The sequence below is a fragment of the Solanum verrucosum genome, unplaced genomic scaffold (assembly GCF_900185275.1).
Source record: "Solanum verrucosum unplaced genomic scaffold, falcon-dt-bn FXZP01000252.1, whole genome shotgun sequence".
Taxonomy (NCBI): domain Eukaryota; kingdom Viridiplantae; phylum Streptophyta; class Magnoliopsida; order Solanales; family Solanaceae; genus Solanum; species Solanum verrucosum.
The window spans coordinates 6,951,465-6,969,683 of record NW_026019988.1 but is presented as its reverse complement, the minus strand read 5'-3'; the positions used below and the strand labels follow the sequence as shown (position 1 = coordinate 6,969,683).

Here is an 18,219-nt window from a genome sequence, read left to right as displayed (position 1 = left end):
CTCTTCAAAGTAACAAAATGCATCTTCAAAAGATATCTCATCATTTTTTCTTATAGATTCCCCAACAAGGAAAATTAAAAAAGAAAAGAAAGGTATCTATTATTTAAAGATTATCAACTTTAACTAATCATTTATAAATAAATAGGGAAAATTACGCAATTAAGCAAACTTATACTACTTAATTAGTCATTATAGTTATAGTTTGACTGTAATTTTGAATTTCAACGAACTATAATTAAAATTTCAGTCCAAAACTAATTCAAATTTTACCAAAATAATTTCAAATTTAATATTATTAGTCTCTTCGACGTTCCAGTTCTTTTGAGAAATCACCAATTCAAAATGAAATTCGTTTTCAGCAAATCAATTTTTGAGATCTTGACATTCAAGCTCTTACAAAATCTTTATGGAATAACCTCCATGAGGTACGGTGTGCATACATTTTGCCCACTCCAAACCCTACTTGTGGTGTCGCCCAATTTTAAAGCTATGCCTTGAGCATAACTTGTGTGATTCAATTTTAAATTCTTGGCTTGCAGTTAGTAGAGAATATATACTTTTCTTTACTCTATCATCTTTCTACTTTAAGACTTTTTCCCCTGTCAGATTGTTTTTAAGCTTTAAATACTGAATTCCATGTTAACAATATTATCAAACTCTCAATATTAATTCCATACACACTTTACTTTTTACAAATTAAAAATATTAATTTCCACACACCTCATTTTTTTCAATTAAAAATATGGCTGATGCCTTTGTATCATTTGCAGTTCAAAAATTGGGTGATTTCCTCATACACGAAGTTTCCCTGCGTACAAGTCTCAGAGATGAAATCAGATGGCTGAGAAATGAGCTACTCTTCATGCAGTCATTCCTAATAGATGCAGAACAAAAACAAAGTGGAGATCAAAGAATTCAACAATGGGTGTTTGAGATCAACTCTATTGCTAATGACGCTGTTGCTATACTCGAGACTTACAGCTTCGAGGCTGGTAAAGGTGCGAGTCGTCTCAACGTTTGCGCTTGCATCTGTATGAAGGGGAAGAAATTCTACAATGTCGCCAAGGAGATTCAATCACTGAAGCAACAAATCATTGATATCTCTCGCAAACGAGAGACATATGGTATTACAAATATCAATAGTAATGCTGGAGAAGGTACAAGTAATCAGGTTAGAACATTGAGGAGAACTACCTCATATGTGGATGACCAGGATTACATTTTTGTTGGCTTTCAGGATGTTGTACAAACATTGCTAGCTCAACTTCTCAAACCAGAGCCTCGTAGAAAGGTCGTCTCCATTTATGGAAAGGGTGGATTGGGCAAGACTAATCTTGCGAGAAAACTCTACACCAGTCCTAATATAGCCTCTAGCTTCCCTACACGCGCTTGGATATGTGTTTCTCAAGACTACAACACAATGGATCTTCTTAAGACTATCATAAAATCCATCCAAGGTTGCACCAACGAAACTCTAAATTTGTTGGAAAGGATGACAGAAGGAGATCTAGAAATTTATCTTCGTGATCTATTAAAAGAACGCAAATACCTTGTGGTGGTTGATGATGTATGGCAGAATGAAGCATGGGAGAGTTTGAAAAGAGTATTCCCAGATAGCAAGAATGGCAGCAGAGTCATTATTACCACGCGCAAAGAGGATGTCGCTGAAAGAGCAGACGACAGAGGTTTTGTTCATAAACTTCGTTTCCTAAGTCAAGAAGAAAGTTGGGATCTCTTTCGTAGGAAACTACTTGATGTTCGAGCAATGGTTCCAGAAATGGAAAGTCTAGCTAAGGAAATGGTGGAAAACTGTAGGGGCTTACCTCTTGCAATTGTTGTATTGAGCGGACTACTTTCGCATAAAAAAGGGCTAAAAGAATGGCAAAAGGTGAAAGACTGCCTTTGGAAGGACATTGAAGAAGACTCTTTTCATGAAATCTCCTCCATACTATCATTAAGCTACAACGATTTGTCAACTGCGCTCAAGAAGTGTTTTTTGTACTTTGGTATTTTTCCAGAAGATCAAGTGGTCGAGGCTGATAGAAACTTCTTTATCATAAAAGAAAAAGGGGGCAAACAAATTATATCTACACGCTAAGTTACTGATTTGAAGAAAAAGGCAGTCGAGTTTAAAATTATTATACTAGAATACTTTCATGTTAGGTTATTAACAAATTCTAAGCTACTCGAGAGTCACTAGAATACTCAAAACATAAAGCGTCACACACAATAAGTTATAAATACAAATACGTAAGTAGTTAAGAGTAAAGAAGCACATAAGAGATACACAAAACTATTTAACAAGAATAGAGAGAGGAATGTCGGCCACTTCCTCTGAACCCTTCATTTGTTGTTCGAATGGAGTTTTTAGAGAACGAGAGATACACATAGATGTAATGCACGTTTCAAGTATTACGGGGACGTCGAGTCTTAAAGTAGGACTCTTCGACTCCAATGGTGTACATGTAAACCAAGAAAAGAAAGAGACTGTTATGAACCCAACACTGGACCAAGCTATGGACAAAGAAGTAATTGGACCGGAAGTTCAAGTCGTTTGGGCCTGCAGAGCAGCGACGTAGGAGCAAAAAGACTGAAGAAGCCCAATAAGCTTTTGGGAGATTATATCTGGCAGCCTTGGTGAAACACAAATGGCATTAACGGATAGGTTTATAGGGGAATATTATCTTTATATTATGCAGTGTCTAGAATGTGTAGTGGTATCATTATTGTGCAATGTTGCAGTGTCTTCTCTGTCCCCTCTCAATTCTCTCTCTGTAATTCCTCCTCATCCCCTTTTCTTTCAGACTTTTATATTTCCTTCAATCCCTTTCAATTAATTCAATCAAATTCCCCTTTTGGCTTGTAATTTACGTGTTGGGTTTGCTTCAGAGACACACAAATTAGACAATAATTTATCTCTTAATCATATGCAAAATTGTAAATAGAGTAAGAAACTAGAGTTCTTTCAACATTCAACATGTATTTTTAAAAATAAACTTAAGATCACAATGATCCAACACATATTAGCATAGTTTGACATTAACAAAAGTGATTTTCAACACCAAGAATAGGTATTGAATACAACTCAATCAAGTTCTCTGGTAACATTTCTTTCATTTAACATTAATAAAATCTCAACTCTTGATCACTTAACGAGAAATCCAACCTTTATTCAGCTTTAAAAACTTTTGTGAACCAAATTCTTATAAACTATCTCAGCATTTTAAACAAAATAAATAAATACTTGTGAAAGTAACATGTATTTTCAGATTCGATCAGAAATAAATATAAACAGTGATGAACATCTTGATGGTTCATAATAAATAGGCTTCTAAGTAACACTGCTAATTAAAACTCAACTTCTGTACATGGTTGATAAACTTTTGTTTTGCTGAAAATGGAAGGAGGCGTGAGAAAGAAAATTAGCGTTGTTAGAGGTAGAACCCTAGTTATTTGAGGTTTAAAAAAAATTATCCGAAAATTGGACAGATCTTAACTTTAAAAAATGGGCATAATATAGCCGAATTGGATGAATTGCTTGTCACGCCCCGAGCCTACACCCTGGGCGGGACTGACACTCGAGAACCATTTCTGGTCCCAAGCGAACCCTTGATCTGACTAGACTCTCAGCGGATGACTTTAAGCATTATTACAAGGATCAAATGCATTTATAAAACAACTTTCTCAAATTAAACTCAGAACGTTTAAGGATAAAACATTCAAACTAGTCATAGATGGCAACTCAATGTCTTATAGTAAAACATCTGAAATACAAGACTAAAGAACTATGACTACTCAACTATGAAGTCTCTAAAACAAAGAGGGATGTCGGGACAAGACCCCCGATCATCCTAACAACTGAAATACTATAGCAATGTAAAAGGAGTCCTCCGGAAAGCAAGGAGGCTCACCAACTGATTTTGAGTGCTCAACTGGATCAACGAGGCGCTAAATACTGATCCTGGTTACCTGTGTCTGCATCATAAAATGATGCAAGTCAAATGACATCAGTACATTGAATGTACGAGTATGCAAGGGGAATACTAAACAAGGCATGAGCTTGAAAGAAATATGAAAAGAACACCTACCTTGGCTTTATTCAACCTATGAATAACTCAACTCAAATGCAAAGTAAAAACAACAATAATGGTGCAGCTTATACAAAGCATTTAAAACAATAGGTGATAACTCAATGTATTAAAGAGATACAATAACAACTCAGTTTACTCATATAATAAAGTAATATAATATTGTGGGAGTTTCTCTAACCGACAATCACCACTATGAGCCTAAGTGATGATACAACGTCTCGCCCACGCTGTCAGAACTGTCCTATACTTTGCCGTCATATAGAACTCCTCAACTAAGTGGATCCACTAGTCTATGCTAAAAAGCACTAAGGAATCATCTAAAAAGTATGATCCTTTCTACCCATGATGGCTACATGGTTTATGGAGACTTGAGTTATTATGAACGCACGTCCCCATATCGGTGTTCAATACTACTCCCAAAATATACTCAGCTCATATGTTTTAAAAACAAAACTCTTTATGTGATTTGAGATAATTACTCAAAAACTAGCTTAAAGGTTCTCTTGGAAATCGGTGTTTCCTTTCTTTCTCAAATGTGAAAATATTTTAACTCTTGGGAATACTTAGTTCCCGTATAATCTTTGAAGAAATGAACTTTACTCTTACTCTTTACTCAACTCAAAGCTTAAGTCTTAAAAACAAAGTTAAAATGTTTGTAAAAGACTTTTGGAAAACTCTATGAACTTCTCTTGACTTGACTCGTAACTTTCCTTGAATTGAATTATGGATTCAAGGTTAATGATCTCATGTTTATGGATGATTTCATGATGTTTAGACGTACCTTAGAGTGTAGAAATCAACTAGAAAACATAGGTAAGTTGCTAAGGAACTAGTACGGAAAGAAGGGGGAAAAAGTGGGAGAACTGGCATCCCTGGCGCTTTGAGAGACGCGGGGCACCAGAGGGTAAAATTCAGAGACTGAATTGGGGCGCTCTGGTTGGCGCGGCGCCCCAGAGGTAAGATAAGATTTTAGGGACGGCTTTGGGGAGCACTGAGAGGCGCAGCGCCCCAGCCCTTTCCCAGATTTTTGACGAAATTTCTTCTTTGTTTTTCAACTCTAAACCCTCTAATTTCACTTGGTTCTTTCCCCAAACACTTGGAATAGACTATATACTCAAAATACATATGATTCTACTCGAAATCACAACTAATTGCATGAATCATACTCAAGAAACTTCAACAACAAGAACCCACAAGATTTCAAACGAATTATCATCAAGAACTCATAAGATTTGCTTTCAAAACAATACAACTTCGCTGAATTGAATCATGATTGGCGCGTGGGTTAGCTAACCCAACGCTATGTGATCTCACATACCTCGTAGATCCACACAAAAATCTCCAAGAAATCGATGAACCTTGCTTTTTCTCCTCTTCTTTTCTCTTATCTCAAAACCCTAACTCTTTTTGAAAAGCGTAAACTGAACCAAATCAGTTTAGACCCCAACTTAATTACCAAAAATGAAATTAAAATAATAGGGTATGGAAAATACCATAATGCCTTTCTAAAATCCGGATTAGACTTTCCTTATCCAAACAACCCAACTTCAAATGGGTGTATCTCCCTCATACGAACTCGAAATCGCACAAACTTGGCAGCGTTGGAAAGATAATACCAAGATCTTTCCTACAGTATCTCGAGGCACACCTAACTCATCCTGAGCTAGGCGTTATGGTTGTTTGAAGTTGACCAAAAACTCAAACTTAACATAACTTTTCCAATTTTCAAGATTTTTCATTCTTTTCAAAAACGACTCTTTCTAGTTCTTTCAAATAGCGAGGTGTTACATTGCTAGAGCATTTTGGGTCTTTTTTAAGTTAATTCATTTGAGCTTCTAATTTAGTAACTAGTATAATATACATTATATAAGAAATTTAGTGAGCAAGAAACTCGAAATAAAATAATAACAATCGATTGCGAGGAAGATGATATTGAAGTAAGAATATTGGTGTTGATAAGACATCAGTTATTTTAAGAATAGTGAAAAGGATAGTAGTAATAATAACAATAACAATAAATAGTGATAAAAAGTAGTAAAATGTAGCATATTCAGCTTATTAGTAGTTTAGAAGCTCAAGAAAATAAATTAGAAAGAAGAAGGGACAAAATTGGGTGTCAATAACTTGCCCCTCTTTGATCGAAGATGATGAAAGAGTCTTCGGGCAAAGAAGTTGACTTAGTAGCCAGTTTTGTCTCGACCAAAAAATATACGTACATGGAGAGTTTGAGGAGAGAGACACTAAAGGATTTTTAGCCACAAGAGGTCATGAGTTGAGGTTTATCAATGGGAATGGTAATTTTTTTTGGATAACCTACATATATATCACGTATTCGTGGGACGTAGATGGAGATAAGTTCGAGAGTAGATCCTTGACCTCTACTAGCAAGTTTGATTTTCCTCTTTAGCAAATTTGCCCCAGTTCACTGCTAAGAAAGAGTTCCACGTTGTGATGCTTCTTTGGTTGCTTTAGACTGTTTTTCCTGAAACTGTAACACCTCAGATTTGAGAGAGAGTGGAAAGGAGTAGTGGGGAAAACACACAGGACAAAACTGGACCAAGGAACCCCTCCACGGAGCCCTTGACAGGCCGTGAAGGGGACCATGGTCCGCGGGAGCCCTCATGATTAGTTTTCCAAGGCCAGCCTGCAGAAGCCCCTCCCACGGAGGCCTAAACGACCCATGGTGAGGACAACGACTCATGAACCTGGCTCGTGAAGCCTTGCCAGAACATAATTTACTAAATATATTATTATTGTTGTTGTATTATGTTCCCAGGAAAACATACATGGAGTAGTATCCAAAACTTTATTTAATCATAATCTCCATAATCTTACATATTATTTTATATGATGTTGTGTTGTATTATATGTGACGTTCTACTTTAGTCTCTTTAATAGTCGTGAAGATAAATATATAAAATAAATTATAATTTACAAAGATCAATATCACTCTGTTGCAGTTTTGCATAAATGAATATGATCGATAAAATGTTTTGTTTGACATTTGCACAAGGATTTTACTTTTATAAAAATGATATTTTAAAAAACATGTACATTATCAACTTTAACTAATCATTTATAAATAAATAGGGAAAATTACGCAATTAAGCAAACTTATACTACTTAATTAGTCATTATATTTGTAGTTTGACTATAATTTTGAATTGATGAACTATAATTAAAAATTCAGTCCAAAACTATTTCAAATTTTACCCAAATAATCTCAAATTTTATATTATTAGTCTCGTCGACGTTTCAGTTCTTTTGAGAAATCACCAATTCAAAACAAAATTCGTTTTCAACAAATCAATTTTGAGATCTTGACCTTCAAGCTCTTACAAAATCTTTATGGAATAACCTCCAAGGCTGAATTCAAATTAATTTGTGCTGACTTATCGAATATTTTATTTCTTCTCTTCAAAGTCACAAAACGCATCTTCAAAATGAGAAGTCTTGTTCATCAATTTTTTTCCAATAGATTCCCCAAACAAGGATAGTTAAAAAGAAAAGAAAGGTATCTATTATTTAAAGATGAAATTTGAACATACTAAAATTAAAATTTCTCATTTTACTATTAATAATATGATTTTATAACCACATTGATACCACAAAAATTTTAAAATCTTCTAGTCCTGATTAAAATGGCGTACCTAGCCAAACATGTTTCGATAAAATAAAGCAAATGGAATATAATTAATTAGCTAAAAGTGATATAGGTGGAGGAACAATTAAACCAACTCTTCTGAATAATAAAATTTAATCTAATACGATATGTCTTTTTAAATAAAGTATGAAGTACATAAATATCGTGATATTTGCCCTAGGAGACTTATTGTCGAGAGCCTTTCTGAAACAATCTTTACCTCCATGAGGTAGTGGTATGGTTTGCATACTTGTGGAGTTTCATTGGGTCTATTGTTGTTGTTGTAGTTGTTTGCCCTGGTGGAACTTGTGCCTTGGGACATAATTTCTTGTCTTAACACACAACTTGTGCCAATTAAGCAGTGGCGTAACCACATATAGCTCAGGGTGTTCAGTCGGACATCCTTCGTCAAAAAATTATACTATGTATATAGAAAATTGTACAAAATATATATGTCAAAAATTATTTTTCATACATATATATTAAATCTTGAACGTTTTTAGCGAAATTTTTGGCTTTGCCACTACATTGAGCATAACTTGTGTCATGCAATTTTAAATTCTTGGCTTGCACTTAGTGGAGAATATATACTTTTCTTTATCACTAACCTCTAACTCTATCATCTTTCTACTTTACAACTTTTTCCCCTGTCGGATTTTTTAAGCTTTAAATACTGAATTCCATGTTAACAATATTCATCACTTATCAAACTCTCAATATTAATTACATACAGAGTTTACCTTTTACAAAAAATATTAATTCCATACACACTTTACCTTTTAAAAAAAATATTAATTTCCATACACCTACCTACCCCTCTTTTTTTCAATAAAAAATATGGCTGAGGCCTTGGTATCATTTGCAGTTCAAAAATTGGGTGATCTACTCATACAACAAGTTTCCCTGCGTAAAAATCTAAGAGAAGAAGTTACATGGCTGCGAAACGAGCTTCTCTTAATGCAGTCTTTCCTCAAAGATGCAGAACAAAAGCGAAGTGGAGATGAAAGAGTTGAACAATGGGTGCTTGAGATCAACTCTATTGCTTATGACGTTATTACTATACTCAAGACTTATAGCATCGAGGCTGGTAAATGTGCTAGTTGTCTCAAGGTTTGCGCTTGCATCTGTAGGAAGAAATCCTACAATGTCGCCAAAGAGATCCAATCACTCAAGCAACGAATCACGGATATCTCTGTGAAGCGAGAGATTTATGATATTACAAATACTATCAATTATAATGTAGGAAAAGGGACAAGTAATAAGGTTAGAACATTGAGGAGAACTACCTCATATGTGGATGACCAGGATTACATTTTTGTTGGACTTCAGGATGTTGTACATGAACTTCTCAAAGCAGAGCCTCGTCGAAGCGTCCTCTCCATTTATGGAATGGGCGGTTTAGGCAAGACCACTCTTGCCAGAAAACTTTACATCAATCCTAATATTGCCTCTAGCTTCCCAACACGCGCTTGGATATGTGTTTCTCAAGAGTACAACACAATGGATCTTCTTTCGACTATCATAAAATCCATCCAAGGTCGCACCAAGGTAACTCTAGATTTGTTGGAAAGCATGCCAGAAGGAGATCTAGAAATTTATCTTCGTGATCTATTAACAGAACGCAAATACCTTGTGGTGGTTGATGATGTACGGCAGAAAGAAGTATGGGAGAATTTGCAAAGAGCATTCCCGGATAGCAAGAATGGCAGCAGAGTCATTATTACCACGCCCAAAAAGGATGTCGCTGAAAGAGCAGATGACAGAGGTTTTGTCTATGAACTTCGTTTCCTAACCCAAGAAGAAAGGTGGGATCTCTTTCGTAGGAAACTACTTGATGTTCGAGCAATGACCTTCACTATGGAGAGGGTAGCTAAGAATATGGTGGGAAAGTGTAGAGGCTTACCTCTTGCAATTGTTGTATTGAGCGGACTACTTTCACATAAAAAGGGGCTAGATGAATGGCAAAAGGTGAAAGATCACCTTTGGAAGATCAATGTTGAAGATGAATATATTGAAATCTCCTCCATACTATCATTAAGCTACAATGATTTGTCAACTGCGCTCAAGCAGTGTTTTCTCTACTTTGGTATTTTTCCAGAAGATCAAGTGATTGAGGCTGAAAACATAATACGGTTGTGGATGGCGGAGGGTTTCATACCAAGAGGAGAAGAAAGAATGGAGGATGTCGCTGAAGGCTACTTGAATGAGCTGATAAGACGAAGTTTGATACAAGTTGTACATACATTTTGGGAAAGAGTTACTGCATGTAGGGCTCATGATTTACTCCATGATCTTGCGATACAAGAGGCATCGGAGGTAAACTTCTTTGGCATTTATGATCCAAAAATCCACTCCATATCCTCTTTATGTATCAGACATGTCATTCATAGTCAAGGAGAAAGGTACCCCTCACTTGATCTTTCTAACTTAAAGTTGAGGTCAATTATGTTCTTCGATCGTAAGATGAGTCTCATAAATTTCAGTAGTGTGTTCCAACATCTCTATGTGTTATACTTGGAGATGTGTGTTGACAAGAATCCACAGCCACATTTAGTTCCTGATGCCATAGGAAGTTTGTACCACCTCAAGTTCTTAAGATTGAGAGGTCGTATCCATGATCTTCCCACTTCCATTGGCAACCTCAAGAATCTACAGACACTTGTTGTCAATGGATACTCTTGCAAACTACCCCAAGAGACAGCTGACCTAATAAATCTAAGACATTTAGATGCTCGGTATTCAGAATCTCTGAAACATCTAAGCAAACTCACTAGCCTTCAAGTTCTTAAAGGCGTTTATTGTGATCAGTGGAAAGATGTTGACCCTGTTGATTTAGTCAACCTTCGAGAATTAACCATGTGTAGTATTTGGAACTCTTACTCCCTAAAGAACATTAGCAGCTTGAAAAACCTTGGCACTCTCAGATTGTTTTGTGAACGTGATGAATTATACACATCTCCATTCCCATCCCTTGAATTTCTTTATTCTTGTGAAAAGCTGCAGAAATTGTGGTTAAAAGGGAGAGTAGAGAAAATGCCTCTGTTTCCAAATTCCATCACAATGATGGTTCTTTGGCAGTCAAGACTCATGGAGGATCCGATGCCTATTTTGGGAAAGTTGCCAAACCTAAAAGATCTCATATTACAAGAAGCTTATAAAGGAAAAGAAATAATGTGCAGCAATAACACCTTCAGTCAACTAGAGTCCCTTCGTCTTTATGATCTTTCAAACCTAGAATGATGGCATTTAGACACAAGTGCCATGCCTCTCATTAAAGGTCTTCATATCCATGCTTGTCCAGAGCTGAAGGAGATTCCAAAGAGAATGAAAGATGTTGAAGAGAAATTAAATATGGTGGAGCTTTACAAGCATATGTGAAGTCTTATTTGATAATAGCAAAGGTAAGTATACAAACAAATCCAATCCTACATGACTTTGGTTCATTTTTATTTTATGACAATTGTTCTGTTTTTTCTTCTTGTTGTTCATATTCAGCCTCCCATTTCTAAATTGGGACAATGGCAAAAGAGGGAAGTAAAAGCACGTGGAACGAGCTGGGATGTCAAGAGCGGTGACTTAAAATGGGCAGGTTGGATCAAATATGAGCGGGTTAGAAAAAAAGGAAAAGAATCTCATATGAAGGAGACCAAGTAAAAACAAGAGGGAGAAAACACATGAGCCATTTTAGTGGAAACTAGGAACCTGTCAAAATTCCTTCTTGTTTTCATTTTTCTTTTGTAATTGAACTCTCAGAATTTTAGTCTTTTTAAGTTACTGAGTTCTAAACTAATATTTTCCGAATTCCACTTTCTTTAACTTAAATTAGATAACTAGTAGTGAGTAGTACTGAATCTTCTGACATAAACTGGAAAATTCTTGCAACTTTAACAAACATAACAAATCACATTACAACAACAAAACAATGGAAAGAAAAAAAAAAGAAGATGAACGAAATGAGATAGAAATTAGGGGCACACCAACAATCAACACATGAATCTCCTCGTAAGACAATCAGAATGACAAATGACTGAATCTTTATTAGCTGAATGAGTACTGTGTTGGGATATAAACTATTAATCATGTATTTATATATAATATTTATTATAGAATAATTATTTATTCATTTTTAATAAATCATATATTCGTTTATGGTGTTTGTTTACTTATATAGCAGATGATTTAGTGTATAGAGTTTTAGCTTATACACAGAGGATTAAATCATCGGTTCTTATAAGTATAACGTTTTTTGTTCACAATCTAAGATGGGAATTGGACACGACATCGATACGATTGTAGCACAAGATTATATGTAGTTTATCTTGATTATTTGAATGGTATAGTTCCACCTTCTTGTGCTAGTACGTTTTGTATGTATTGAACGGGACCGAGTAGAGATAGTTGTTTTAGACTGACTGACAAAAGCATATTCTCTAAACTATTAAATGTACTTGTATTCTTAATCCTGATATAACTTTATGATCTGTATATATTAATTATCGTTTTGATTTATTAAAAGGTGAGATTCTAAGATTAATCAATATGTCAGGTAGATTGGATGATGATAATATATATTGGTGAATTAATAAGCGAGTTGACGGAATCCATGTCTCGATATAGAGATTGATGATATGCCTTTTTGAGAAGCTTATAAGTTTTCATCGTGTCAAACCTTGCAAGTAGATTTATGAATCCGACACATGAAATAAGTTAAGCAGTCCTCTAAAGGAAATTGATCATTGAATTAAATTTGTCAGTAATTTAGTTTATTGATTAGTATATGTAATCTTAACATGGGAAATTACATATGTGTTTAATGGGGAATTTCAAAATATAAATAGAGGAGTGCAATTACGAATTTCTAGTGGAATGATTTGTAATTTATTATGGTGAGAATAATTCAAATTAATTATTTAAAATTATTTCCATAATAGGAAGCCTCAGTAATTAATTATGTGGTCACCGTGCCCGTATTTAACTAGAACTTATAAACTATACTAAGGAGGAAAGGGAGAAATATGTGTATTTCTCTATTCTAAGGAAAGAGAGAAGTACATGTCCTTTTCTATTCTAAGAAAAGGGAAAAATACACGTCTTTTCTATTTAAGGAAAGACATTCCTCTATTTCTTGGATAATGAAAGAAATCTCTATAAATACGAATTCGCTACAAGTAAAAGGGCCACTAGGGACGAGAAATATGGTCCCAAAAGGTCTAATTCTGGTCTCTAAAGGTCACTAGCGACGAGAAAATTCTGGTCGCCAGCCACCCCTATTGGCTCAGTCGCTAAAGATCAATAGGGACGAGATTTAGGTGCTAGTACTTAAAACGTTTTTGCGACCATGTAAAGTTCTAGTCCCTAAAACTCTTTTAGGACCATGATTATGGTCCTTACACAAAACAATCAATTGGTACCTTAAAATTTCACGACGAGCTTATCTAGACACTAAAAGGTTATCACGACCAAAAACCTGGTCCTTAAACAGTTTTAAGGATTCACACACTGTTGGTCCCTAAAGATGGTTTATGGCTAGAAAATGTGGCACATAAATAACACGTAATTTTTCCTGTCATGCTTTTCTTAGATAATATAGATTACAAAATACATCTGGATAATATATTAATTAGAAGTGTTGATTAACATCTCACAAACAATAATGTTTACAAAAATATGGTCACAAGACTATTACGCAACTCATTGGCCAAAAAAAATTAAAATTCCTATTAAAGTATTCCATACAATCCTTAAAAAAAGATAACAAATTTGTCAATTTTTTTAAAGTATACCAACTTGCTTCTTGACTAGAGAACGGATGTCTCCAAATCATGTAAAACATACAAAATAAATTCTATTAGAAAAAAAATTATGTGCACAACCAAATCACACTATATTTTAGTGTTTATAAGAAATAAGATATATTGCATTCTATATTTTAGATTCCTAGAGCATTGAACAACAAAATTAACTCAAACGCTTCAAAGTCATTCAAAATATTGTTAGAGGGCTATCTTCTCTTTGGAGAATCCCTTGCTACGCTCGGCTACGAAACCTAAAAGCTTACTCACAAGTCACAACTCACAAGAGAACTCATAAAGTAGGTTTTTAAGTACTCTTTTCTCATATATCCATTAAGCTTATCCTACTCATGAGAATACAGAACTAGGATCATAAAAAAAATAATGAGAATAACTTATAAAACAAAATGAGTCCACGTAGAACCTTGATGTTCATGTCCATCAACTGAAATCAAATGCAGTTTGTGGTCAAAAAGAATATCTAAACTTGATGTATTTTCATAATAGTAATTAACAATATAAGGGCATCGTTTCTTTGGATTCTTACACTTTTGACCCAGTTCATATAATTGATAGCTTCAAGATAGATGCTTGTTAGTGATTGATCGCACTGGGATATATTCAATCAGCTCCTTATCCTGCATAATAGATGTCCCAAGATTCAATGAGCACCTGTCAATCAATAAACCTAGTGTAATCACACAAGTAGAGTCTAGAGAGTGTGGTGATGTTAGAGTGCAACAATGATATTAGGAAGAACAAGTCTAATAATTATGTTACTTTCAAGGAAAAGACAATAAATCAAAAGAAGTATTATGTAAAGCGCAACACTGGAATTTTCATGCCTCAATCTTTCAACGATGTCATAATTACAATGCAACGGCATAAAGAGGCTCTACTATACATGCAATGCAAGGATAAATTCCTGCTTCAAAGTGTTGTTGCAGGCCCTTGTACTACTGCAAAGTACATTACTCCCGAGATGTTCAATAAGGAGTCGGGGAATTATGTGGAGGACTGCAAGTTGAAAGTTGTTTATGTTCCTCCTCAAGTGCCATTACATGTAAGGCAGGGGTCCTTGGAAGGTTCTTCTCCTACGGCTTTAGTATTCAAAATTTGAATTGTAAATATATCGGAGCATAATAATATATCAAGGTCGTATAATGAGCAACAAGACAACTCGTTGGAGACAAAGGCACTAATTTCAAAGCTGACAGATAAGAAAATTTTTGTTATGCAGCAAAATGAAAAGCTTCAGCAAGAATTGGAATCCCCCTCCCCCAACTCGAACATACCACCAAAAACTTTTCTGTTTCCTCTTCATAATAACCAGCAAAGAAAAGTTCTTCTCCGTCTGTATTGTTTTTAGTTTGGGGGAGAGCCGAGACAGACACAAGTAGCTGCGATTATGATAAGCTAGATAATAAAAACAGACACAATTCAATGGTCGAATGCTGCCCTTTTTTATATCTATATAAGGCTATCCCTTGCTCTATATTCATTAGTCTGCCTGACTACATATAACATTCCATATCTACAGTTCAATAAATAAGTCCATATATTCTCTGCATTATCTTCAATTTCTATTTCCCAAGATAAAGTGTCTAACACTTAAAAGCTGTTACATTTCATCTTAAAACTTAAAGTAAGGTGTTTTATGTTGTTTCTGTTATGATATCACAAGAAAGAATTGGAGAGAATTAAAGATCAAGGGCCTTCTTAAGAAAAGAAACATCAAAGGCATTTATAGTTATATCGAAAGACTCGTTCTCTTTGAGTAATTCTAAGGAAATCCTTACAAATTCTTGCTATATTCTCAATGCTCCAGTTCAACTACAGGGGTATCAAATTGTTGAGCCATACTATGAAGATTTGGGAGAGAGTGGTGGAGATGAGGGTGAGAAGAGGGGTGTCCATCTCTGAGAATCAGTTTGGATTCATGCCGGGACGTTCGACTACCGAAGCCATTCATCTTATGCGTAGACTGGTAGAAAAATATAGAGAAAGGAAGAGAGACCTACATCTGGTGTTCATTGACCTTGAAAAGGCCTATGACAAAGTACCGAGGAATGTCCTCTGGAGGTGCTTGGAGTCTAAAGGAGTCCCGATGATTTATATTAGGGCGATAAAGGACATGTACGGTGGAGCCAAGACTCGGGTTAGAACAGTTGGAGGAGACTCAGAACATTTCCCAGTTGAGATGGGGCTGCATCAGGGATTAGTCCTAAGCCCTCTCCTATTTGCTTTGGTGATGGACAAGTTGACGCGGTCTATTCAGGAGAAGGTCCCATGGTGTATGTTATTTGCGGATGACATAGTACTGATTGATGAGACGCGAGACAGAGTTAATGCGCGGTTGGAGGTGTGGAGACAAACACTGGAGTCCAAAGGGTTCAGGTTGAGTAGGACCAAAACAGAATATTTGGGGTGCAAATTCAGCGATGTGGTGGATGAGACAGATGTGGAAGTGAGACTTGCCGCACAAATCATTCCTAAGAAGGAAAGTTTTAAGTATCTTGGGGCTGTAATCCAAGGGAGTGGTGACATCGATGATGATGTCACACATCGCATTGGGGCTGCTTGGATGAAATGGAGGCTTGCCTCTGGAGTATTGTGTGATAAGAAAATTCCACTGAAACTTAAAGGTAAGTTTTACAGAGTGGTAGTTAGACCGGCCTTGTTGTATGGAGCGGAGTGTTGGCCAGTCAAGAACGCACACGTTCATAAAATGCATGTTGTGGAGATGAGGATGCTGAGATGGATGTGTGGGCACACTAGGAGCGACAAGATTAGGAATGAGGTTATCCGGGAGAAGGTGGGAGTGGCCTCTGTGGTGGACAAGTTGAGGGAAGCGAGACTGAGATGGTTTGACATGTGAAGAGACGGAGCGCAGACGCCCCAGAGGAGGTGCGAGGTAATGGTGGTAGAGGGTACGCGGAGGGGTAGAGGTAGGCCCAAGAAGTATTGGGAGGAGGTGATTAGACAAGACTTGGCTATGCTTCACATTATCGAGGACATGACTCTAGATAGGAAGGAGTGGAGGTCGCGTATTAAGGTTGAAGGTTAGTAGGGTTAGCGTGTTGTCTTCCCTTGCAAGGGTATGGGTTGTTAGCGTTTGGAGTAGACCTAGCCTTATGTTGTTTACTGCATTTCATGCATCGCATTACTTTCTTCTTGTTATTGTCTCATTTGTTGATTATACGCTATCTTTTGTATTGGCTGTTATGTTTTATATATATCTCTCCTGTCACTTAGATTTGTTGTTCTTGAGCTGAGGGTCTCCCGGAAACAGCCTCTCTACCTCCACGAGGTAGTGGCAAGGTCTGCGTACACTTTACCCTCCCCAGACCCCACCTAGTGGGATTTCACTGGGCATGTTGTTATTGTTGTATTCTCAATGCTCCAGTTATTTAAAAAAATTCAGAACCTTGAGTCAATTAGTTGTATGGTTGACTTAAACGTGTGCAAGTTAGTTTTATTAGTTTTATAATGGCCTTGTGCTTGAAGCAATCATCATATGAACAACTGGTTCGACATCCTCTTTTTTGAAACTCGAGATGACAACATTAGTTTATTGATCAAGTGTATTTCCTAAGTTATGAATACAACCAAGTGTTGAATAATATTGATAAGTAATTATAGTAGATTGATTTTATTGTCATGATGAATTACTTAGATTCCAAAAAAAAAAGATAAGAATTTTCAAAAACAGAAACACACTAGTGGCACTCACTTGTCCCTTGGCAATGCCTTCTTAATTCCTTGTCTTCCTCTGTTTCCTGATATCTTTTTCAGTCATTTATCTGAGTTCCTGGTACTCTAATAACTCTTTTGGAAGTTTTTCAGTTTCTTTCTCCTCATATTCCTCTTTACCACACTCATCCTCTTCTTGTTCTTCACCTTCCTCCTCATATTCATCCAAATATTTATACTCCTGAATGAACACCACAAAATTGTCATAGCAAAATAAAAGATGAAAGATCTGAAAAAATCATGGAGATCATAAATTACATCTCTTTCATATTCGCGCATAGTTGTTCTGGAGTAGCAAACCAAATTCTCAATGATAATCTTCAATTGCTAAAGTGGTACAGAGAACTAGTAAGCTTTGGTCCTACCATTAATTCTTTTATACATGACAAGATTATTATACCATATAAATGGATGCTAGATCCGTATCTTCATCACTTAATAAAATTAAAACCAAGGAAATGAATTAGACCAAAACTCACAAGATTTCCCAAAAAACAAAAAGTAGTTTCTTCTTATAAGAGATTTTATTCGGTTAAAATTTATCAAATAAGATGTGATCGCTACTTTAAAAGTTTTGCAAATATACACTAGTTATTTTTAGATTTCAATCATAAATGCATAAACTATCAATAAACCAACTATGAAACTAGTTATTTTTTCCTACAAATGTGTATATTTTAACCATGAAAAAGCATGTAATCTTATACTCTTTCATAGCACACATGAACATGTAATTTTAACCATGAAGAAACATGATTCTTGAACAAGGAACATTAATTATCGCCATACGTAATAAAGGAAGACAATTTGACAATGTAACTGCTAAATGGAAGTGCTCATAAGCTTGCAAGCAATAAAAAGATACACAGAGACAAGAAAAAGTATATAGCAATAAGAAAGGCTAGAAAATAAGAGTTCACTAATGTAGTTAAAACACTAG

General features: G+C 35.6%; 2 pseudogenes; both read left to right on the top strand.

Annotated features, from left to right (window-relative positions):
- Positions 1-742: 742 nt before the first annotated feature.
- On the top strand, positions 743-11,112 carry LOC125819153 (disease resistance protein RPP13-like; annotated as a pseudogene).
- A 3,141-nt stretch (positions 11,113-14,253) lies between these two features.
- On the top strand, positions 14,254-17,349 carry LOC125819152 (vesicle-associated protein 1-2-like; annotated as a pseudogene).
- Positions 17,350-18,219: the final 870 nt, after the last annotated feature.